The sequence below is a fragment of the Rhincodon typus genome, chromosome 21 (genome assembly GCF_021869965.1).
Source record: "Rhincodon typus isolate 14 chromosome 21, sRhiTyp1.1, whole genome shotgun sequence".
NCBI lineage: Eukaryota > Metazoa > Chordata > Chondrichthyes > Orectolobiformes > Rhincodontidae > Rhincodon > Rhincodon typus.
Window position 1 is genome coordinate 24,107,900 of NC_063352.1, and position 25,571 is coordinate 24,133,470.

Here is a 25,571-nt window from a genome sequence, read left to right on the forward strand (position 1 = left end):
AAACACACCATAGTGGTAGAAAACACAGCAAAGAATATCACCTCATTGAACTCCACTGAATTCATCCGAATGATTAAAATGTAATACTATCAGTGTTCACAAGATGCTATAAAGCATGAGGGATTTTCATGCAGCTTAATGCCATTTGAAACTCAAAAATGAGATTACAAATTTATACTCAATGTCCATTACTTTTTATCTCTACGATATTGGGCTAATAAACTTTGAAATTTGATGTTATGACTTTAATAGACTGCACAGAATGGTGCAGGAAAATGATTCACTTCTATTTAATTCTCTTGAATTTATAAGAGAAATGTGATAGTTCAAAGGATAAAACACAAAGAAAAGTTTTTATGAGTTCATCTTTTTTAAAAAAAGGTTACATAAACAATACTTACACAGAATCCAAGAAAACTAAAGGCTCACAGTTTTCAATTCACTTAAGCCTTTCTGTGCAATAGAAGCCACTTGCAAATACAAAGGGAGACTTAAAATAAAATTCAATATTAATATGGTTTTTCTTTAGACTTGAAGTACAGTGACTTCCTTCCTAGTGCATTACCAATCTCTACTTCCTAGCATCAATAGGAAACAAAATCTTCAGCATTGCAATGTTGTCACACTCATTTCATTATTGTTGCACCAAAACAAAGGCAAAATGAAACAAATTTTCTGATGGCCTGACAGTTGATCTTGCAGTATAGATAGGAGTTATGCATGGTGTCCCTGCAAAACCTCCATCATGGAACACTCTGAAGGAACAGCTCGGGAAATTGAGCATTCTGCTGGACAATTCCGCAGCTCCTGGAATCTGCCAAAAGTCTCAACTCAAATTTGAGAATTCAAAGGATTCCAATGATATTAAGTAAATGCTGAGGAAAAGTGAGATTATTCAATACCTAATTCCCAAGTAACCATTTAAACAAACTTCTTACTTACCTCAGACACCCCCAACTAAACTTGCACCAGACCATTTACATCCCACTGACCCCCTTCGCCCGACCAGACCACAAACTCACAGTGCTCCCCCCATAAATGCTGGGCCGAATTTTTCTCATCCATCACAAATTATTCCAAACACTACATCACTTATATGACTCTTGGCCACTTAGCATCTGAATCACTACCCCGCTAGCATCCTAAGCCCTGGCACCTTTGCCACGTACCCATCTGCCAACCTACTTCCCTGGCACCAACCCCTACCCATTTAGTGCCCTACCACCTTGCACCCAATCTCTTAGCCACCTGTCCTCCCAGCACGCTAACATCAAAATTACCTGATATACTTACAATTTGACAGCACCTTTCAAAGTGCCTGTTTGGATCTTTAATTTTCAGAATACAGAAGGTGACTGCTGTGAACAGGCTTAGTTCCATACTATGAAAAAACTGTCAGAATGGAACTATGGGTCAGCATTTCTGAAGGAGCTCTGATTGGATTTTTCTCTTTTCACTAAAATGGGGGCATGATATGGACACTTTTCGGAAAATCTAGCACAAGAAAATGTCATTTGCAGCAGTAAACCAGCAAAAAGAAATATTAGCTAACCTTATTACAGCAAATCTTATTATAATGCAGGTATAACATGCCCGACCCATGATCCAAGTAATAAGTGAAAACACTTCAGAAGTTTTTTTAAAAGCTTGCAAGTGGTCAAAATGCAAAAGTGAAACACTATTTGTCTTTGCTGTGTATATGTCAGCTCTGTGCCATTGTTAATTACAAGGATATAAATAGCCATCTTGTCACTGAGATCTACATAAAATTAAATTGAAAGAGAAGAATGTTTCACAAAATAGTTATTAGGTCATTTCAAACTGAATTTTCCTTCTATTGTGGGCAACTACTCATATAGTTGGAGGCACTGGATACTGAAAAGGCTATGGGCCTGACAACATTCCTGCAACAGTACTGAGGACTTGTGCTCCAGAACTTGCAGCTCCGCTAGCCAAGCTATTCCAGTACAGTTACAACACAGGCATCTACCCAACAATGTGGAAAATTGCCCAAGTATTTCCTATATATAAAAAGAATGACAAATTCAACACAGCCAATAAGTTCCCTATCAGTCCTCTCTATCATCAGTAAAGTGATGATGGGTATTATCAACAGTGCTTTCAAGAAGCACCTGCTCAAAAATAAATGTGAAGCTGGAAAAGCACAGCAGGTCAGAATCATCAGAGGAGCAGAGGTCCTTCTTCGGGACCGACCCGAAACATTGACTTTCCTGTTCTTCGGATGCTGTCTGACCTGTGCTTTTCCAGCTCCACATCTTTTGACTCGAGCTTCCAGCATTTGCAGTCCTTTCTGTCTTCAACATGCTCAGAACTAACTTGCACACTGATGGCCAGTTTGGGTTCTACCAGGGCCATTCAGCTCTTGACCTCATTACAGCCTTGGTTCAAATATAGACAAAAGAGCTGAAGTCCAGCAGTGAAATGAGAGTGACAGCCCCTGACATCAGGGCCACATTCGACAGAGTACTGAAACCAGTGGGTATCGGGGGCAAACTCTTTGCTGCTGTCTAGTTATACTGGACACATAGGAAGATGGTCATGGTTGTTGGAGATCAGTCATCTCAGCTCCAGGACATCTCTGCTGGAGTTTCTCAAGGCATTGTTGTAGGGCCAACCATCTCCAGCTGCTTCATCAAGGATTTTCCCTACATCATTACGTCAGAAGTGGGGATGCTCACCGATGATTGCACAATGTTTAGTACTCCTCAAATAGAAGCAATCTATGTTCAAATGCAACAAGAGCTGGACAACATCTGGGCTTGGGCTGACAAGTGGTAAGTAACATTTGTGCTACACAAATGCCAAGCAATGACCATAACTAATAAGAAACTATCTAACCATCACCCCTTGACATTCAACGGTGTTATCATCACTGAACCCCAACTAGCAACATCCTTTAGTTTACCATTGAGCAGAAAATCAACTAGATCTGCCACATTATCACAGTGGCTACATGAGCAGATCAGAGGCTAGGAATACTGCAGCGAGTAATTCACCTCCTGACTCCGCAAAGCCTGTCCATCATCTAGAAGGTCAAAAGTCATACGACACCAGGTTATAGTCCAACAGGTTTATTTGAAGACGCAAGCTTTCGGAGCCTTGCTCTTTCTTCAGGTGTCAGTGAGAGATGTGGCATCAGACACAGAACTTAGAAGCAAAAGATCAAAGACCTTGAGGCCTTACACCTAAAACACATTGTCTGACCTGGGATGTTACCTCTGGTATACTGAGGGAACTTATAAAACCTTCAGATATCTCAGGGCAGTGACTTGAAAGAAATTCTGGGATTTGCATATTAATCCTTCTTAACTGATTAAAGATTTAACAGCCATCTTAGGTTTGTTCAACATATTCGCATCAGTTCTATGACCCTTTGATCTTTTGCTTATAAATTCTGTATCTGATGTCACTCTCGCTGACACCTGAAGGAGGAGCGAAACTCCGAAAGCTTGTCTCTTCAAATTAACCTGTTGGGACTATAACCTGGTGTCATGTGATTTTTGACCTTATCCACCCCAGTCCAACACTGGCACCTCCACATCGTCTACAAAACACACAAGTCAGGAGTGTGATGGAATACTCCCCACTTGTCTGGATAGGTGCAGCTCCAACAATGCTCAAGAAGCTTGACACCATTCAGGACAAAACAGCCTGCTTGATTGGCACCACATCCACAAACTGCCACTCCGTTCACCACCAATGCTCAGTAGCAGAAGTGTGTACTTCCTACAAAATGCAGTGCAGAAATTCACCAAAGATCTTTGGACAGCATCTTCCAAACTTACGACCACTTCCATCTAGAAGGACAAGGACAGCTGAAACATGGGAACACTACCACCTGCAAGTTCCCCTCCAAGCCACTCACCATCCTGACTTTGAAATATATCACCGTTCCTTCCCTGTCGCTGGGTCAAAATCCTGGGATTCCCTCCCGAACGGCATTTTGGGTGAACCCACAGCAAGTGGACTGCAGCAGTTCAAGAAGGAAGCTCACTACAACCTTTTCAAGGGCAACTAGGGACAAGCAATAAATGCTGACCAGACAGCGACATCCATATCCCACAAATGAATAAAAAAAAAGGGCTTTTGTACCAATTGTGGAAATGGCCTAAAAGACAGCTTTAAAATTTAGAAAGAGCTTGTTACAGTAGATACTAAATGTGCAGAAGAGGAAAGGCTATTTATTCTAACTGGTCCATACTAATGTTTATGCCCAACAAGAGTGGTCTCCCACTCTGCTTTGTGCAACTTTACCAGCATATCCTAACTCTTTTGAGATCTCAGGCTCTCAAAGCCATTGAAACCTAATTAAGTATACTTTTTAAGCATTATTGCTGGTGTGGGTAGGAAACACATAAAACCATAAAAGTGATATACAGAGATGTCAGGGAAAATTGCAACTTTTTTTTCTTTATTCATTCACAGGATGCGGGCATCACTGGCTAAGCAGCATTTATTTCCCATCCCTAATTGCCCAGCAGGTAGTTAAGAGTCAACCACATTGCTGTGGAGTCACATTGTCTAGAGTCACATGTAGGCCAGACCAGGTAAGGATGGCAGTTTCCTTCCCTAAAGGGCATTAGTGAACCAGATGGGTTTTTCTGGCTATCGACAATGGATTCAAGGTCCTCATTAGATTCTTAATTCCAGATATTTATTGAATTCAAACTCAGTCCAACACTGGCACCTCCACATCATCTACAAAACACAAGTCAGGAATGTGATGGAATACTCCTCACTTGTCTGGATGGGTGCAGCTCCAAAAACACTCAAGAAGCTTGACACCATTTAGGACAACACAGCCAAGACAAAACAAAATACTTATCTGGGTCTCTGGATTAACAGTCCAGCGATAATCCCACTAGGTCATCACCCCCACAACTATATTACATGGTCATTATTATTTTAAGTTCCCAACTCATCAGTAAAAGTTTGATATTGTACAAAATTTTAAAGACGCTCAGGTTATAAAACACAACAGATATTGACACCATCCACAACGTTCTTATAGCCAAATCAAATTATCTTCCTGCACTGCAACTCGTGAGTATTACTGGTCAGATTCTGCCAAATGTATCCACAAAGTACTCGCTTGAGTTGAAAAAGAAATCTAACTCATATAATGTGATAAATAACGCAAGATGGTGCACATCAAAGTACAATTGCTGAAAATTCAATAATAAAATGATACTGTAAACTAACAACTTTAACATTCATCACTGACCTGTAATGAGGAAGGTTCCCAGTACCATGGGGACTACATTGTCATTGTAAATACTTTTGCTCAGAGACACTGCAAATCTCTAACAGAGGATCTGTTACAAAAACAGCAGTCTTGGTTATTGATACCTCAGAGGGATGAACAAATTCTCCTCTTTCCAGACATAAGACCAAAATGCTGGTTGCGTTACGAATGTAGTATCACTGTATGTCAATTTCAAAGAGGACAGTTCCTTTTAACTGCTTAAAACATGTGGATTTCCAAACGCTTCAGATCTGAATCCATGTGAATGGCAAGGATCTTTTCCCTAGGGTGGGGAAGCTCAAAACTAGGGGTCTTATTTTTAAGGTGGGAGGAGAAAGTTTTAAAAAGGACAAGCGGGGCAACATTTTACACAGAGGGTGGTTCATACGTGGAATGAACTGCCAGAGAAAATGGTAGATGCAGGTACAGTTATGACATTTAAAATACATTTGGATGAGTATATGTATAGGAAAGGGTTGGAGAAATGTGGGCTAAATGCAGGCAAGTGGGATTAGTTTAGTTTGGGTAAGAAATCGATGTGGACTACTTAGACCAAAGGGTCTGTTTCCATACCGTATAATAACATTCAAGGGGTTCTGTGAAAAGCGTTCACCACAAGTTGAGACAGGACAGAAAGAAGACATTCACGACAACAAAGGCATTTCTATAGTACCTTTGAAGGAGCCAAATAATCTTATGGTGCTCCATAGGATGGTATCAAAACGCTAATATCAAGAAACATAAGACATATAACAAAAAACATGGTCAAAGAGGTGACTTTTAAAGAACCAGCTCAAAGCTGCTAAGATAATGCATACAAAGAGGTTAATCTGAATGGAGCCGAATTTTCATCTACTCTTCACATAATACAAAATTTGGTGAGAATGTGAAATAAAATCTGCAAATGCGAGAGAAACTCAGCAGGTCAGGGCGCATCTGTGGAGAGAGTGCTTATGTTATGTGTCCAATTGTTGTGATTTGTTATTATTTCAGATTTCTAGCATCCACAATATTTTGGCTTTTATTTGGGAATAAGAATTGTGAGAAAGATCCAAAGAGATTTCAAGGGGATTCAAACAGGTTTAAAGAGTTGGCAAGAGCATGGCAAATGGAATATAATGTTGATAAATGTGATAAGAGGAACAAAGGTGCAGGGCATTTCATTTCTTGACAGAGATTTGAAAATGTTGAAATCCAAAAAAAAAACTTAGGCATCCTTCTTTATCAGTCACTGAAAGTCCGAGCATGCAGGCGCATCAAGCAATTCAAATGGCAAATGGTGCATTAGCCTTTATCACAAGAAGATTAGAGTACATGGGCAGGAAAGTCTTGTTTCAACTGTATAGAACAATGCTGAAGCTGCACTTGGAGTACTGTGTTTAGTTCTGGTTCCTCTGCTAGAGAAAGAATATACTTGCCACAGGAGTTTAGCGGAGGTTCACCAGACTGATTCCTGGGATGGTGACACTGATTTACGAGAGATTGAGAAAACTAGGTCTGTGTTCTCGAGAGCTTAGAAAAATGACAGGCAATCTCCAAGAGACTTACAAAATTCTTAAAGAGATGGATGGAGGAAACACAGACAAGTTGGTTCCATTGGCTGTAAGATCTCAGAATAATAAGCAAGCCATTTCAAACTGAAATAAGGAGCATTATCTTCACTCAGAGGTAGTGAATCTCTGAAAATTTCTACTCCAGAGGGCTACAGAAGTTCAGTCACTAAGTTCCAAGACAGAAATTGATAGTTTTCTAGATACTGATAACATCAAGGGATATAAGGCATAGTGTGGGATTAGGGTGTTGAAGTAGATGATCAGTAATAATCTAAAATGGCAGAGTAGAATAGAATATAGAAAAAATCGAAAGGGAAAGCAGCAGAGAAATTTGACAAAATAAAGTGAGTTACGTTAAAAGCATTGCTTTTTAAACAACAACTCGGCAAGTCAGCTAACAACTGGAAACATTTAAACAACTGCAGCTAGCATAGGATCACGGAAGCTGTAACAGCAAGCAACTGCAGTCCAAGACTAAAAGGCAGCTGGAATTCAGGGGTGAAAGTGCAGAAAAGACCACCTTGGACTACAGACAGCCAAACTTATGAAGTAATGGAGCACATCTGCATGAGATATCAGCCGACGTACAAACTAATGTAAAGTAGACCAGTAGATAGAAAAACTTCAGTAAACTATGCAGAAAAAGTCATTAATTCTAAAGTCAAGCCACAGGAACTGTTTTAAAAGAAACCACCATGGTTATAGAAATAATCACAAGTTAATTATTAACTTCAGACATACAGAAAACCCACATCACTAACACAAAAACGCAAACTTACAAAGACTGTCATTAAAATATAATCACACATCTTACATCACAATTGAAATGAGGCAAAAAGGAAAAAGAAAGATTACACAATCCTAAAAGCATAACAAATCAAGTGAGAAAAATATACCAGGCAGAATTCCATCATCTTGGATACTTTTGGGAAGGTTTTCTAGACCACTTGTAATCTCTCTCCTGATGGTGAAATTAACCCCTTCTCTACATGTTCTGTTCCAGGATGGACCACTCCAAAAGAAAACATACCCTGCTCCTATTTGTTCGAGCTGCCCTTCTCCTGCCAGCATTGGGTCACCAGGGAAGCTACCATTACACCACACCAACTAAGTTCGCTGGCTATTAATTTCTGAATGTTGTCAAAATCTGGTCTCCAAAACCCAGTTTGTATGTTTCAACCAGCACCAGGTGCATGTTTTGAAACACCAGATGTAACCATTTACAAAATTGCAGAAGCATTTTCGAACCTTAGTAGTGCGTCCTCTCAGGATGTCACTACTGATGACATTATCAGTGCAGGCATCTTGAAGCAGCTTAGTATTCAGCTGAAGAGTAAAATCAAACTCAACAACCCATTTTCCTCACTACCCTGGGTAGATAAACAGGAGGCTGAAAGAACACAGCAAGCCATCCAGCATCTGGAGGAAAGGAGCAGTCAACGTTTTGGGTATAACTCTTCTTCAGGACTGGATGTAGGGGTAGGGGGTGCTGCAGATAAAGAGAGGGGGGAGGGGTAGGAGCGGAAGGTTGGTGATAGGTGGACACTGGTAGTAGATACGACCTGTTTGGTCAATGGGAGAAATGAATCCAGTTGGTGGCTGGAAGGGAGGGTCAGAAGATGGAATGGAAGAGAGGTGGTGGGGCTAGAAGGGGAACCAGGGGATGGGTGGGAAGGTTATTTGAAATTGGAGAACTCAATGTTGAGTCCTCCAGGCTGTAGATTAGGTATTGTTCTTCAAATTTGCATTGCAAGTTGCTGCAACACTGGAGGAGACCGAGGACGGACATGTTGGAGGGTGAGGGGGGCGGGGAGTTGAAATGGGCAGTGACCGGGAGGTTAGGTTGGCCGTTATGGGCCAGATGAAGACGCTCAGCCAAACAGTCACCTAGTCTACGTTTGGTCTCACCAACATAGAGAAGACCACATTGGAAGCACCGGATGCAGTAGACTAGGTTGGAGGACATGCAGGTGAGGTTCTGTCTCACTTGGAAGGACTGTTTAGAGCCTCGGACAGAGGTAAGGGAGGTGGTGTGTGGGCAGGTGTTGCATCTTTTACGGTTACGAGGAAGGTATTGGGCAGGTTGGAGCTGTTGGTGGGGAATGTAGCACAAACTAAGGAGTGGCGAAGGGAATGGTCCTTGCGGAAGACAGAGAGGGATGAGGAGTGGAAGATGTTCCAGGTAGTGGGGCCTAAATGGAGTTGGTGGATGTGTTTGAGGATGATACATTGGATGCAGAGGCTAGTGGGGTGGAAAGTGAGGACAAGGGGGAACCCTATCTTTATTATGTTTGGGAGGCAGTGGGGGTTAAAAGCTATGGAGCAGGGAATAGAGGAGGCATGGTGGAGGGCTGTCTGGATGTCAGAGGGAGGAACAGAGCATTGTTTGAAAAAGGAAGACATCCGGGATGCTTGGGAGTGGAATGTCTCCCCGTCAGAGCAGATGCGACAGAGTCAGGGGAATTGGGAAAACGGGACGGAGTTTTTGCAGGATACAGAGTGGGAGGTGGTGTAGTCTAGGTAACTATGGAACGTCTGTTCCTTACTACCCTGCTGTGTGGCAAAGAATGCTTGCTGTGCTATACGGACCACTTCAATGCTTTGGAACATTTCCACGAAAGATACCCAAGGTTTATCATGAGAATTCAGTGGTGGGACAACATCACCATCAAGGTCCTGTATCACGCTTGGATCAACAGCATGGAGACCACCATCCAGGAAATTCAACATAGATCAGTGGGTCACTGATGCCATGTGGATGAATGAAGAATCCCCAAGCAGATACTCTTAGAGGAATTGTGTCAGGATAAATTATGTGAAAAGTAGTCACTACAAACAATGCAAAGGTAACCTAACAAATAAACCTCTGCATTGTAGATCACCCTTCCTTAGTTTGGCATCGCGCAGCTGCAGGAACTTCCCAATGTACCAATAATGTGAGAACTGCCAATTGTGGATATGCATCCCAGTTTCATATCGACTCTTCAGTCATCAGAAGACACACAGAAGACAATGAAGTCACTTACAATTCGGACATTCTTCAGTAACAAGGAATCTACCACCCTCATTTTGGAGCTTCCATTTGTGAGCAATAATGGTCCTTGAGCAACATGAGTTCCGAACACCTCCTTTCAAAATGTTCATACCATAAAATCTTACAGCACATCTTTCACGTTTCCAACTCCAAGTTTTCTTTTTCAAATCCAATTATTTCTGAACACGTAGTTTTTCACAAATTTAACTGGGGATAGATTTTTACCTATTACAGGTGCAACTATATATAAAGAGGAAATTCTTAGAGAAATTCTGCCCTAACTGGAGGATTAACAGTCTCATCAGGCTGTGGCTAACAAAGTCAAAGGGTAAAAGCATTACAATGTACGGACATAATAATTACGGGAAATTTAATGAATTTGAAATAAACGTCAGAAATTTGAAATAAATAAATGTCAACAATTTGGTTGGGTGACAGGATACAGAGGATGCATGACTGTGTAATCTTCTTGAGGGGGTGGTACAACACATAGAATGTTACAGGGTTCCAAGTTATAGAATCAGGGCCCCTTAATATTAGAAATGACTTGTAAGAAGATACCAATAAAAGTATAACACTACAATGGAAATGCTGGTAATGGCAAGATAACTAGTTGTGATTACAATGAGAACATAGGCTGAAGGATATATTTCCCTCCCCACCTTTATCTGCCTTCCAGAGGGACCGCTCTCTCCGTGACTCCCTCGTCCACTCCACACTCCCCACCAGCCCCACCACCCCCGGTACCTTTCCCTGCAACCGCAGGAGGTGCTACACCTGCCCCTATACCTCCCCCCTCACCTCTATCCCAGGCCCCAAAAAAACCTTTCACATCAAACAGATGTTCACCTACACATCCGCGAATGTGGTCTATTGTATCCGCTGTTCCCGACGTGGCCTCCTCTACATCAGGGAGACCAAGCGGAGGCTCAGAGACCACTTTGTGGAGCACCTACGCTCGGTTCACGACAAACGACAGCACTTCCCCATCGCGAACCACTTCAACTCCCCCTCCCACTTCCTGGACAACATGTCCATCCTGGGCCTCCACCAGTGTCACAATGATGCCACCCAGAAACTGGAGGAACAGCACCTCATATTGCACCTTGGAAGCCTACAACCCAATGGTTTCAATGTGGACTTTATTAGTTTCAAAATCTCCCCACCCCCGACCTCATCCCAAGACTAGCCCCCATCTCATCCCCGCCTCCTTGACCTGTCCGTCTTCTCTCCCACCTAACCACTCCACTATCTACCTGTTATAAACACGACCACCCCCCCCATGTAGTTCAGAGTCCTCTTCCCCTCCCCCATCTCTGGAGAAGGGTCCCGACCTGAAACATCAGCTTTCCTGCTCCTCTGATGCTGCCTGGCCCACTGTGTTCCTCCAGCTCCACACTGTGTTATCTGGGCATCACTTTAGATGCTGAAAACCAGAGACTTGCCTTCAGGCTCTGCTGGCTACCTCTAGAAATCCAAAGATGCCGCCAAAGTTATCCATGCTGGCTCCTCGGTCACTGATGCCACCGTCCCAAGGGTGTCAGACGGGTTACTTCTAGAAGGTATATCCTCATCCCAGATCAACAGGTCATCAGACCTGGCCAGCTGGGCAGAGATCACACGGAGTCTGTGTCACTGGTGCCTACCAGAGGAATGAAAAACAGTGCAGGCAAGAAGGTGACAATCTTCCATGCTCCACATATATTAGTAGTATAATCTTCTCTCTGCTATTTCACACTTACAGGAGTTTACTTCTGCAACTGCACAGGCAACTTCAAGCAGCTCAGGCCAAGAAAAGCAAGTCAGTAACTGGGTCCAAAACCTACAGGAATGCACACCAAAGGCTGAGAAAGACAGAAAATAGATGAGGAGTAGGCCATTTGGCCCTTCTAGCCTGCACCACCATTCAATATTATCATGGCTGATCATGCAATTTCAATATCCTATTCCCACTTTCTCTCTTGACCTCTAAAGCCGCAAGGGCCATGTCCAGCTCCCTCTTGAATATATCTAACAAACTGGCCCCAACAGCTTTCTGTGGGAAAGAGAGTTCCACAGGTTCACAAGAAATTCTTCCTCTTCTCAGTTCTGAATGGCTTATACCTTCAAAGTCACCAGAGTGTACCATTCAGAAGGCTTCCTCCATGCTTGCTGTGGAAATCAGGCCTGCTCCCAGACATAGTGGGAGGAAGATGAAAAACAAAAATTTTAAAGGAAATATCAATGACATAGGTGTTCAATCATTGTACGGAATAAGCGCTTTTGTAAACCTGTCTTCACTTGCACAACTCCTGTTATAGTTATATCATTCTAATAGATCTGATAAGGCTCATTGTGGACAATTATCAACCAGCAAAAGAACATGCTGTATTTCAATTGCCAATCCCCTTTGTTCCACTCTCTCATTAGACAAAATGGGTATCTGGAGATCACCTCAGTCATCAAAGAACCTCACAACTAAAAACTGGAGGATAGCAGACACAGCACTACAGATAAATTGAGCAAACATCATAAGTAACAATAAAGTCTATGGGATGAAATTGGGCCTGGATTGTTCAACTATTAGATCTGTCGATGCAGCTCATGGGAGCAATGGCAAGATCTGCCACATTTCTACAAGCTCCAGGAGAGAAAAGTCCATCATTTGTTTGGGGTTCTCAGCGCCACCTACAACATTTAAGGATTTGTGGTGGGAAATTAAAAACTAAAACATGAACTCACTGTCATTTCAGAGCTGAACAGAGAGAACAAACATGCAATTCATAGCCCACAGTATTCAATAGGGAGTGGACAGCCTGATGCAACAGATTTTGAGATAGACATATTTCAAATCATTAAAGGAATAAAGGGTTACGGGCATAAGGCAGGAGAGATGAGGATTACCTGATCAGTGTGATTTCATTCAGTGTCACAGCAGACTCGAAAGGCTGAATGGCCTATTTCTGTTCCTATACCCAATGGTCAAAAAGCCCTCCTTCTCCGTGCTGGCTTTTGTTCTGCTACTTCTCTCTGGAGGCTGTACAAAAGCTGATGGCTGCTATTTTTGTGGATGCAGCAAATTGGGTTGTCTTTGCAATAATAGGGCTGCAAGAAGAACTACTGGACGGACCACAACAACGCTCTCTTGAGTTGCAGCAGATAAGTAAGATCGCTGTCTGAGCAAAACGACACCTCATCCAACTTCCTTCCCCATTACGTTCCAGCATTAGCCCTCACAGAAGGTAGTGTCACACTTGGGCAAGACCCCAAGCAGCATGCACTCCACATGATCCTGCATTGCTGTTTGTTGAGAGGACAACTTATTGTCAGCAACCTCGCAGGATAACCTTCAAACCTAACACAATACGCCTTCCCAAGCACATTAACAATCCTGACCATGTACAAAGTAACCCAATAAACAATCCACATGGCCTTGGAATGAAGCATTTGCTTGGAGAACCCTGCCACATCCACCCTTCCAAACTTAACCTGTCACAGCACCCTACATCTTCAGTGACGTCACGGCAGCTACAATATCAATGGCATGGTGTCCAATAAACTGTGCACATTCACCAGTGGGGAAGCTGAGGTAGTGAGCTAATATGTCTTGCTCTGTTGATTCTTGTTGAACTCAAAGACCACAAGATGTTAATCTGGGTGCAAGGTACTCTGAAATCATGTGAGAAGGTCACAGCTGGATAATGTGAGGAAAAAGCAAAAGAACATTTTAAATGACCTGTTCAGACATGTAATATCGACATTGTGCTTAACTGTGAATTTATTGTAGATCTATAGCATTGTGTAACTATTGGACTCGTGAATATTGGAGAAAGCTATTTCAGGAAGCCTCACGTTTCAGCCCTTGTTGCTCTGTTGGATGAAGCAATGGTCCAGGGACATGCTTTGCTTTTGTCAAGCTGGACATTTCAACATAAAGACCCTAAACGGTCTTGACAAGGTGGATATGGAAGAGACATATACTCTTGAGGACAAGTCTAGAAATAGGGGACACAGAAATGAGGGCTTTTTTTCCCCCTCTCAGAGGGCTATGCAGCTTTGGAATTCCAGCTCAGAAAGCCCTGGAGGCGATAACGACATTCTGCTTTTAAGGCAGGAAGAGAGTAGATTCTTGTTGAGCAACAGAATTAAAGGTTATCAGGGATAGATGGAAATGTAGAATTCAGAATGCAAACCTATCATTGATGATCTTACTGAAGGACAATGCAGGCTTCAGGGACCAAATAGCCTATTTTTGTTCCTAATTTGTATGTTCGCATATTGCTAGGTACACGCTTGGTTAATGCAGTCACGTTTCTATCAAGTATTTCAATTGGACAGAAGTTAATTGGGAAAGGGAAGTTAATTGTGTTGAGGACAGCAATTGACGAAATGCAAAAGCCTGTATATTGGATTCTTGTGACCATTTAGCAAGAAGGCAATCTTGCCATCCGAGGAGGGACGATTTAATTGCAAAAGTTTATCTTGATGGTGAGAATCTGATGTTTGAACTCTTGCCAGCTGAAGTTCTCATGCTTACCACTATTCTCATCACCTCAGGGAGAGGAAAATTGCAACCAAGATTTAGAAAGGAGCAGAAGAGAAACAACTTTACAGAGCCTTTGGAATTCATTTCCAAGGTTAGTGGTTAAGGTAGAAACAGTGTCAATGTTCAATAGCTGATTGAAGAGGCAAAAAAGAAAGATTATGATGCCGGGCAAGTGAGCATGATGATTGTTAGTGCTAAATTTAGAGCCTGACCAAACAGAATGAAGTTAGGAGACACTTCTTCATACAGGAGATGGTAAGGAAGGAAGGTGGAATTAGGCTGTATAAATGTGTTTTGGCCTGCATATATACAATGCGAAACAAAAGTTCAATCAGGCATTTTAAATCTGAAATGAACATATTCTTGATAGCCAAGGCATATTGAGCACAATTACAAAACAGAATAACCATGTTTTCATGGAATAGTGGATCAAGATAAAGAGGCTGCATGGACTGCTTCTGATCCAGAACCATAAAACCAAAAAAAGGTAGAGATTATTCTTGACAATATTATGTGGACATTTAATGCGAATATTTCTACCATTAGTTGTACAGAGGTATTAATCCATTTAAAATACTGAATTAATGCATCTATTAAAATGACAGAGAAATTTAGCACAAGTACATTAATTTGTCCAACAGCTCCTGCATGAAGTTACACGTCGTACAATTTAACTTTATACAATGGTATTCAACTTCAGAAAATGGATAACTAAGAGTGCAGAGGGTTGCCCAATGTTGTAAATCTTCACATCCCACTTGTCTATCATTCCTCCTTTCACCTACAGTACTCTTTTCCACAATTCCTTATTATGCTTATCATGTAAAAAAAAGTCAAAATATAAAATGACACTTTTTAAAAATGGAGCTATTCAACATGGCTGATAAAGAATTATCTGCTAGTATAATGCAGTAATTAAATCTCAGAGCTGTGATTACATTCACAGCCACTTGAGATTCATTCTTTTTTAAGATGTCATCACAGCTATTCAGCTGAATTACTGCAGTGCAATTCACAGTAAGGTACCTATTATCTGCTAAGGCACAGTATCCTTGAAAAAAAAAGTTTCTATTCTTTGTTGCTTTTGGAAAGCTATTATAGTCTTTAAAAAGTTTAAAAATCAAATTCGTTAATCCTTTCCTTCCAGTTTTAACACGTCCTATCTATTATTTTGATAATTGCAGTGGTTTCTTTTTTAACCGATCACAATTCTAAATTCCATAACAAATTATCCCATCATATGCATGCAAATCACTGCTCACGCAAAGAACATTGAGACCATAAGCTATTTTCAAATCTTTCTACAAGATACATCACTACCAACTCTCCCTATACCTTCAAGGTGAACAAATAACAAAAAGTTAAAGCATACATCAGCACATTTAAGGCAGTAGAAATGAAAGCGATGAAATACAATGATGTTAAAACTCCATTTTGTTTATATTTCGTTTAAGGTACTGATATTGATAGTCAGGCCAGATTCAGTTAATGAAACTTAAAGAAAATCAAATTGGAAAAGGGGTTACTTGATCACTCATCTTTGCAAACATAATCTTCATAAATAACCATGGATACCAAGGAGACTGGAATGCAAAGATTATTTGCCCTGCTGAGACTCACCACTTTGATGGTACATCACCGTCTGCATCAACACATTTAGCTCAGTAAATAAAAGAATTTCAGAAATATTTTGGAGAATTGTTCTCCGGCTCCTTATTGCAATCAGGCAACTTTCAAGAGAGATTAATTACTCACGGCATTCATGGGTCTAGAAAAGGTGGAAATGGAAATTCTACAAGAATAATTAATTGGTAATTGGTAACAATCAGTTTTTGGCAACGTTTCTGCTTTTTGCTTAAAACCCATTTTCACCTGTGGGCCCCGTTATGGTGCTTATGGGTTCTTAACTGCATTTCATCCCCACAACAGAATTGACAGGGAAGTGCAGTGTTCATCACATTCCTGATTCCCTCTGATCTCCTCACCCAGCTGCTCCGTCCCCACTATCCTTGCAGGGGCTAAATGAAGTGCATGAGGTTTCATTCTTCACCTGCTGACATCACTCGGGGAGACATGAGGCCAGCAATAACTAGTAACCAATCACAAGTACCCTGTAGTAGCCCATGCAGTGCCCCTGGCAGCAGGCTTCACTGGATAGATCTCCCCATGCCCTCAAACCCCCTTCTCCCTCCCAAACTGCCCCACCTTTCTCACACATACACACGTGCGCAGGACCAGTCTTACTCACCTCAGCAAGCCCAAACTAAGTTAGTTTCATTCCAGTTCCTCTTTATGGCTGCTAGTATAGGTTGGCTCAGCATCAGCAGTATACACTGCTTCCAGCTGTTAGCCCTGATTGGTCAGCAGTTCTTGGAGGCAGGATCTCTGCCCTGGCAAATGGGCATTTAATTGCTTCAGGTTTCCTGCAAATAGCCATGGCAGGGTTGCCCCCAGTTTTCTGGGAAAAGGGTGAAATCACTGTCAACGCCACTGCCACTAAATTCAGCCCATTATGTGGACATAAAGACATTTTATACTCTCCGGGCTTTATAGATTCAGCATTTTTCTAACGTTTAACTTAAATCATCATAATTTTTCTTTAGAATACTCTAACTGACACTCCCCAAGAGATATTTTACATATATTGTAACTGCATATGCACATTCTAGAGAGTTAAATCCATGTTATTCAAGACCACAATGAAAGATTAATAAATTACATCCACTCAGTTAATCCTGATCTGCAGTATTACTACACTGGGCTGAATGACAGATACAATTTATGTAATTCTATCCTGGGGGGATTTTGAGTTGGTATGTAACATTCAAACTACTCAAGCATCATTGGAATGACAATCTCCGGAAAAAGTGTCGAAGCCATCTTGCCCACCCCACGTTCATAAGCAAGTCCATTTCTAAATTTCCCACAATCAATAACCAAGGGATCACCTTTGAACTGAAATGTAACTGGGCCGGCCATACTAATTCTGTAGGTCTAAGAGCAGGTCAGGCTTTGGACATTCTCTGGTGATTAATTCACTCTCCAGTCTCCCCAAGACCATCCACCATCCACCATCCACAAAGCACACAAATCAGGGGACTCAGATGGAATACTTTCCACTTATCTAGAAGATTGCTGCTCCAACAACACTCAAGAAGCTCAACACCATCCAGGACAAAGCAGCCTGCTTGATCAGCACTTTATTCACCAAAGTAAACATTGACTTTCTCCTTTAGATGTACTGTGGCTGGAGTTTGTACCATCTCCAAGATACACTGTAGCAATGTGTCAAGACTTCAACAGCACATGCCAAGCTCATGAACTCTGCTGCGTTTCAAGTTTTGTTATGCAAACTGATCAATCAGATACACAGAATTGGTAAACTAAAAGCAGGTTCAATTTATTTGAAGACTACAATTAATATATATAGGATAACTCAACAAATATGTATTTTCTACAAAGTCAGCTACCACCATTGCTCTCAGCAACAACTGCAGCTACAGCTGCACTCTGCTGATAGACTACCGGTCATATAATTGCTTTACATCCTGGTTCTGAATATGATTTGCATATTCTAAAAGACAGGGTCCCTTCCCCAACACCTGCCCGATAACATTCCATACATGGAGAAAAAAATTCATACACTGTGGGTTGATTCCAAAACCTATTTTCAGTAAAAATAGACCTGTTTAAGAGTCCGTGTAACACATGGATGGCTTACTAGCCTCCCGAATGTCGTGGCAGTATAACTTTCCTGAGATCTAGACTTATCATTCCTGACTTGGAATTGCACTGCCAATCTATGTATTATTGAAGTGCAGACTGTCTTCATAGTGGTCTTACACAATTTCTTTGGTTGTGCTCTATAGAGTGCTCGGTATCACACAGCTGTACAATTCCGTTAAGCTGATTTCACTGTAATGTTGCCCCATTTGGGCTTGTGCCCTATTGGGTTCCAAACTTATCGCTGTCTTCATGCAAATGTAATCAGGTCCCTTTGGTTGGATGTATACTTGAACCTTTTGTCTCATCTGCAGACCAGGCATTTTGTAAGCTCAGTTTGCTAGACTGCTGGTTTGCAATGACAACAACTTGGGTTCAAATCCCACAGTAGCTGAGGATACCATAAAAGGACTCTCCTTCTCAACCTCCCCCTTCACCTAAGGTGCTGTGACCCTCAGGTTAAACCTCCACCAGTCACCTCTCTCTCTGACAGAATAACTCTATAGTCCAGTAGGACTATAGCAACTTTACCTTTTAGTTCTGAACATGCATGTCTGTTGTGTGGCACCCTCATCCCCATCCTCCACCCACCACCATAAGCCCGACTCCAACTGTCACCTGTTTTCTTGATTCTTGGTCAAGAGTTGGCTTGGCAAGGCTGACCTAACCTGCCTCCCAGACAGGTTTCCCAATGGGGTGGTAACCTTTGTATACTGATAGGCCAAAGTCATGGATATATTCGTCAAAGGAACATAGCTCAGAGTAGTAATGATGTCTTGCACATATAGCGCACAAGAAATTAAATGTTTAGTAGAGAACAAGCAGTTAGAATTCAGGTAGTAATGTAAATAACAAACATCGCCACCTCCGTCCCACTCACTACATCCCTCTAGAGGATGGCAAGTTATTTTGGCTGGGTCACACTGAAGGTACCGAAATGAAGCCGAACTGCAACCGATCCTGAGTCAACCGGCCAGAATCCTGCTGTTAGTGATGACTACTTAATGTCTAAATGTGTCACCGTCAATTGTAACATGGGAATAAAATATTTTGTTTGAAATCTCTGAACTTCACAATTAACGCCTTAATGGTGCAGACATTTGGCAAGACTGTTGAATCTGGGATGGCATGATCAAGCCACATCTTTATGCTCCTTTTGGCATATATGTTTGTCAACATTCTGCAAGTATATTGTGGCTTATTGACGGATATGATATCTTCAGGTATTCTAAACAAAACAAATTGTATTCAGTTTGTCAGACGTAGACACAGCCCAGATATTGTTCAATTGTTTGCTGATTGGAGATATGAAAAACAATTCAGTGATGAGGAGAAAGTCATTGACACAGATTGTAAACAAACTTGTTGCATTTTTTGAACCAAGGGCACAATGGAATCTTATGTAAGTACAGTAGGTATGTTAGCGTAGCTGATGTCTCTGGCATGCTTTGCAGATCCTCACCAACTTTTCAATATGATTGCTAATCCCTGGTCTATTCAAACTTTCCTGTGCAAGGCACCTTGTTTCTTATGCCCATGTACTCTGAGTGCAAATGTGATAATAAATCCTATAGATGAACAATTGGTACAAATACCTGCCTTCCTTTTAATATCACGTCTCTTGAAATATCGAGTTCACCTCTGTACAGGCAATGTTCCCAAACCCATTATTTTGGGGTCGCCAGATCTAAGGCCGCAAAGGCAGTTGTGGATCAGTGGGCCATTTAAATTGAACTATTATTCCCAGCAGGCTCTGTAGCAGGATTCTGGCCGGTTGACTCAGGATCGGTTGCAGCTCGGCTTCATTTCGGTACCTTCAGTGTGACCCAGCCAAAATAACTTGCCATCCTCTAGAGGGATGTAGTGAGTGGGACGGAGGTGGCGATGTTTGTTATTTACATTACTACCTGAATTCTAACTGCTTGTTCTCTACTAAACATTTAATTTCTTGTGCGCTATATGTACAAGACATCATTACTACTCTGAGCTATGTTCTTTGACGAATATATCCATGACTTTGGCCTATCAGTATACAAAGGTTACCACCCCATTGGGAAAGAAATTATTTGTTGTTTTACACTAGGCCCTGTAACCCCTCACACCTACATTCAATTCTCAGCTCTTCGCCACCCCCACGCCTCTCAACTCTACTCCACCACCCCTCAGAACTCTGTGGCCCTATTAATTCAAAAACATTCATTTGGGGTGTCAGCAGGGAAAAGTTTGGAAAGGCCCAGTACAGTAAAAAATATCTTAGCATGTCTGGCAGGAGAATGAGTCTAATCATCAGACTTTTCAAACATCTGGAGCAGGCATGACAGACCAAATAGACTACTCCTCTGCTGCAATGCTCTCTTAAAAGGTACCTTTAAGTAGATACATTGAATCTTAGCATCATTGGTTTCTCCTTACTTTCATCATTGGGTTCTCCACATATTTTTCTGTTTTCTGCAAAGGCACATCAGTTATGGAAAGAGAAAGAAATTAAAACTTATTTACTGTAGTTCCAAAAACAAGATGTGTCCAAGAAGACATGCCTGGCTGATTTCACAAATGTGCAACTCCTGCACTTTTCAAGGTCTTCACGAAAATTTGTAGCTCAGGTTGTGGATGCGGTTGTTCATTAGCTCGTCGAGCCGCTTGTTCTATGGTGCGCAGCCGTTTCGTTACCATTCGAGGCCACATCATCAGTGCGATCTCTAATCGAAGCATTAGTGTTCTGCTTCCTTCCGGATTTATATGATCCTTTGGTTTGATGGTCTTGTCACTTCCGGTTCTGTTGTGAAAAGATGATTTATTGGGCCTTGTTAGATGCACTCAGGATTCCTTTTCTTTCGGGGGTGTGGAGGATTGCCATTTCCAAAGCTTTATCTGAGGCACAAGCTCAACAATCTCAAGACTTAGAATGGAGAAAAGAAGTTTGTTACTGCTTTCATAAAGCTCAAAGAATTTAGTCTACAGAATGAAACTGCTCCACATGATGTTTTGCAAGACTGAGGCATACACAAACACTAGGGCACGTCTAACCTGAAGAAGCAGGGCAATAAATGCAACCCAAGAATATTTTGGTGGAACTACTGTATGAAAAATGCGAAAAGTTCAGTTTCATAGACTGTCAGACCGCTGTATAATGGAAGCATACTTTAAAGTCATGTAAAGCACTACAGAAAAACACAGACATGTAACAATTATCTTGTATTGGGAGATGTGCAACTGAATCTTTGGATTCCAAATTAAAGAAGGGGTCACAGTTTAAGGCTACAGGCTAAGTCATTTCAGATTGAAATGAGGAGAAATTTCTTCAGTGGTGAGCGTGCGAAATTCCCTGCCACAGAAAGTGGTCGAGGCCAAAACATCTAATGTTTTCAAGAAGGAGTTAGATATATTTCTTAGGGCTAAATAAATCAAAGGTGAAGAAAGTGGGAACAGGGAATTGAGTTGGTGATTGACCATGATCATGTTGTACATTTGGAGCATGTTCAGGGAAAGGCAGCGGTCTAGTGCTATCATCGCTGGACTATTAATCCAGAGATCCAGTTAATGTTCTGGGTACCTGGCTTTGAATCCCGCCATGGCAGATAGTGGACTCTAATTCCATAAAAATCTGGAAATACAAGTTTAATGATCACCGTGAAACCATTGTCGAATGTCAAGGAAAAGCCCACGTGGTTCACTAATGTTCAGTAGGGAAGAAAATTTGCCATCCTTACTCTAGATATGACTCCAGACCCACAACAATGTGGTAACTGCCCTCTGCACAATTAGGGATGGGCAATAAATGCTGGTCCAGTCAGTGATACCCATACTCCATGAATGAATTTTAAAAAAGCAGGCTCAAAGGGCCAAATGGCCTACTCCTGCTCTTATTTTTTACGTGCCTATCTTTCTACACTGTGGATTTGGAGTTACAAAACAACAAATTAAATTCTTTGACGAGTGCTAAAACGGGATATTACAATATATCATGGAGGCGGGCTGAACCAAGGAAAGGTTAAAACGTATGAGCAATGATGATTACAAGAGCCAAACTGTGATGCCACTGGCTACTCCTCCCTTCTCACCTGTACTCCCACACTCTTTCATTTTATTCTATTTAATATTCTTTTATCATCCATGCTGCTTTATTCCAATTCAAAACTGCACCTCATTCATAATGATCTCTCTCCATAAAATATTTACTGAATATATTTAAATGTATTTGTAGTCAATTCTTTCTTGTTGTGCATTAAGATTGGCAGTGCTCCCTTCATCAAAATGTCACCCAGACTTGCTGTTATTCATGGAAAAAATCTGCGTTAGAGTGTGCTAAATAAAGTACACTAATACAAAAGCAAAACACAGTGGATTCTGAAAATATCAAAGAAAAACATAAAATGTTGGAAATATGTAGCAAGTCGAGCAGAACTGATGAGATTAACACAAGAGATTAACAAATTTAAGCAAGTAGGAAGGCAGGGAAAGGGGTGAGATGAGTCAAGGAATAGGTGAAAGTAAAGGTATCTGAAAGGGAGGGGAGATTAAATAATATAAAGAAGTGGTGATGCAAGTCAACAGACGATGGCATAAGCAAAGAAAAACAAGATGGTTCAGAGGAGATACAAATGGGAATAGCAAATTTATCCCCAACAGGTGTCGCCCAAAACATTGGAAGCGAAGATTATGTTGTGGAACTGTTAAACTCAAATGTTGAATCCAGATGGCTGTGAAATGTCTAATCGAAAGATGTGGTTTCTTTTCTCAAGTATACATTGAGAATTTGGTAATGGATTCATGGTCATCATTAGCCTCAATTCCAGATTTTTATTGAATTCAAATTCCACCATCTGCTATGCTAGGATTCAAACTTAGGTGCCCAGAACATTACCAGAGTCCCTGGATTAACAGTCCAGTGTAATACCACTGGGCCATCACCTCCCTGGCAGCTTTTGTATTAGTGTACTTTATTTAGCACACTCTAACGCAGGTGTTTTTCAAGAATAACAGCAAGTCCTAGTGGCCCTTTGATGAAAGAAACAAACTGTAGCAGCGATTCAAGGCAGCTCACTGCCACTTTCCTTCGGGCAACTAGGGACGGGCAATAAATGCTGGCCGGTCAGTGATGCCCACATCCCATGAGTGAATAAATTTAAAAATTCACATTCAAAACCCATAAATTGCCCAGAAGAATTCGTGTGCCTCTCAAAAGTTGTTGTTTTGAGTACAATAGAATGAAATGTTGAGGGGCTCCTCCTCCACTCACAAGATGGCTCTCCGTCCTTGTTTCTGATTGGCTCGAAAGGGTGGGGGTGGGAGGGCCAGGGGTGCAGGCAATAGCAACCACCTTTTTGTCAACACCAAGAGTGGTAACCAAAAGCTTTCTCACCAAGGCGGCACTCTGCTGAGTTAAGGGACCAAGGGCCGTCAGTGGAGACAGAGGGGCCGCAAGAGAGAAGGCAGAAGACAGATATGCTGCATCTGGACTTGGGCAGCTAACTAGGATTGAGCAAAACCTGAAATTACTAAGGTGAGGAGTTTTTTGTAAATTGAAATTGAATCTCTAACTTAAGGCTACAAATGTTCAGGAGCTACTGCATGCTGGCAAATGCGATTATAAAGAGCACTATATGTCAATTGTATGTCAATCATCATATTTAACACTGAAATCTGAAATGCACCAAAAAGGGTAGTAAGTATTTGATTAAAATATTCCAGCTGCTAGTTATTGGTTAAACCTCACCAATCTGCAACATACGTTCAAGTTGATTTTCTGCCCCCAATGTAGATGTGTCTGTCACATACTTTGTTGTTACCTTACACCTCTGGCTTTTGCCAGTTGTAATAGCTCTCTAGGAATTTAATACTGTCCTCAGATTTTGTGGCTGTAAATTTAATAAAGGTCATTTGATACATTGAGCTCTACCACCAGCCAGAAAGAGATGACAATGCATATCATCTCACCCACAAAAAAAGGGGAAAAGAAAATAACACATGGAAATTTCAATGGTAAGTAAGAAAGTTTACTGTAAAACGTGCTCATAAATAATGGATGTGTTAAGGAACCAATCATGAGATAACAGGAAGTAATATCAGTCGACAGTCACCACCACAAACAGACAAAACAGAAACTGATCATGTACCATCTAAACCAATTAGAAACTAGCCACGTACCACTAGACCATCAGCGCTTAGTAACATCACTGGTCGTGCACATGGGTGGCAGCTTGGCTTGGTGTGGCCAAAGCAACCTGAATTTGAAACTGAACACAAGACACCACTGGAAATGGAAACACTACAAAGTGACAGTCAAAGAGAAAATCCACATGTTGTTCTCCATATTAGGCTAAAGCAGGAAGCAAGAACCATGTTAAGCCAGCAAAATCACTGCCTAACATTATGAAGTATTACTGTCTGTTACTTAATATATTTCCTGAGTTACATCACTTGATTGTTTCCCATTGCCTGATGGTCACAAAGTTTCATCAGTTTCAGTTATAAAGGGATGGAGTGGCCAGTGAATAAACATTCATGGGAGGAAAGTTTTATATAGAGTGAACAAATGTTCAAAGCAGGGCAAACATCTCCACATAAATTTAGAACAACCCCTGATAAATTAAACTGGCAAGATCAGGAGTAAATTCTTTATCTATAGAGTGGTTAGAATAGGAAACTTACATGTGGAATGGTTCAGATAAACAGCATAAATACATTTAAGGGAAAGCTAGATCATGGCATAATAATTTAATCTTTTCTTCCTTATGGTGATAAGGTTAGACAAAGCAGGGTGGGAACACACTCATCCGGAGCATAAATAGTGGCACAAATGAGGGATTTAAATGCAATTAGGATTGAAGTTCATAGACTTGAAAAGCCAGAAGCCCAGGACCAGTCAGGCTGAAACGCCCACTCATGCATCATAAATTCTAGATTACACTGTGTCGAGTTAGAAATAAACCAAGATTGGTGTAGCATCCAAATTGTATCGAAATTTATTGCTTTGACAGGTGGCAAAATAGAGAAATCTAACAATAGTACATCTTAGAGCAGCAAACTGCTTGCATGCAGAGAGCATCTAAAACAAAAGCACAAGATCTTCATTAACAATGCCCATTCAAGAACAGAACTTCCATTCTTAAAGATGTGAAAGTTAGTGAACGTGAGTTAGACACCATCCTTCTAACCAATGGTTTTTTTTTCCAAAGCCATTCTGACCATGGACTACAGAGTTATTTTTAACCTTTAGGAAAATATCCTTTTGATTTCAAGGGAAAGTAGCTACAACATCATGACTGGCCTGTTTTTGGAAGAGTGGGAAGGTTACAAGGCACAATGAGGCATGAGAGTCTGTTTCTGAGTATATAATCAAGTAAATGTAGTGACAAAAATTGTATTCCATTAAAATATTTCCAACATCCCAGGTCTGATGATAGGTCACTAACCGGAAACATTAACCTTTTTCCACAGTTGTCAGACCCACAGAGTATTTCCAGAAAC

General features: G+C 41.2%; 1 protein-coding gene across 4 annotated transcripts in view; it reads right to left on the reverse strand.

The window, feature by feature from the left end:
- LOC109931990 (mitotic spindle assembly checkpoint protein MAD1-like) overlaps positions 1-25,571 on the reverse strand; it is a 645,529-nt gene that overhangs the window by 438,308 nt on the left and 181,650 nt on the right. The window lies entirely within an intron of this gene.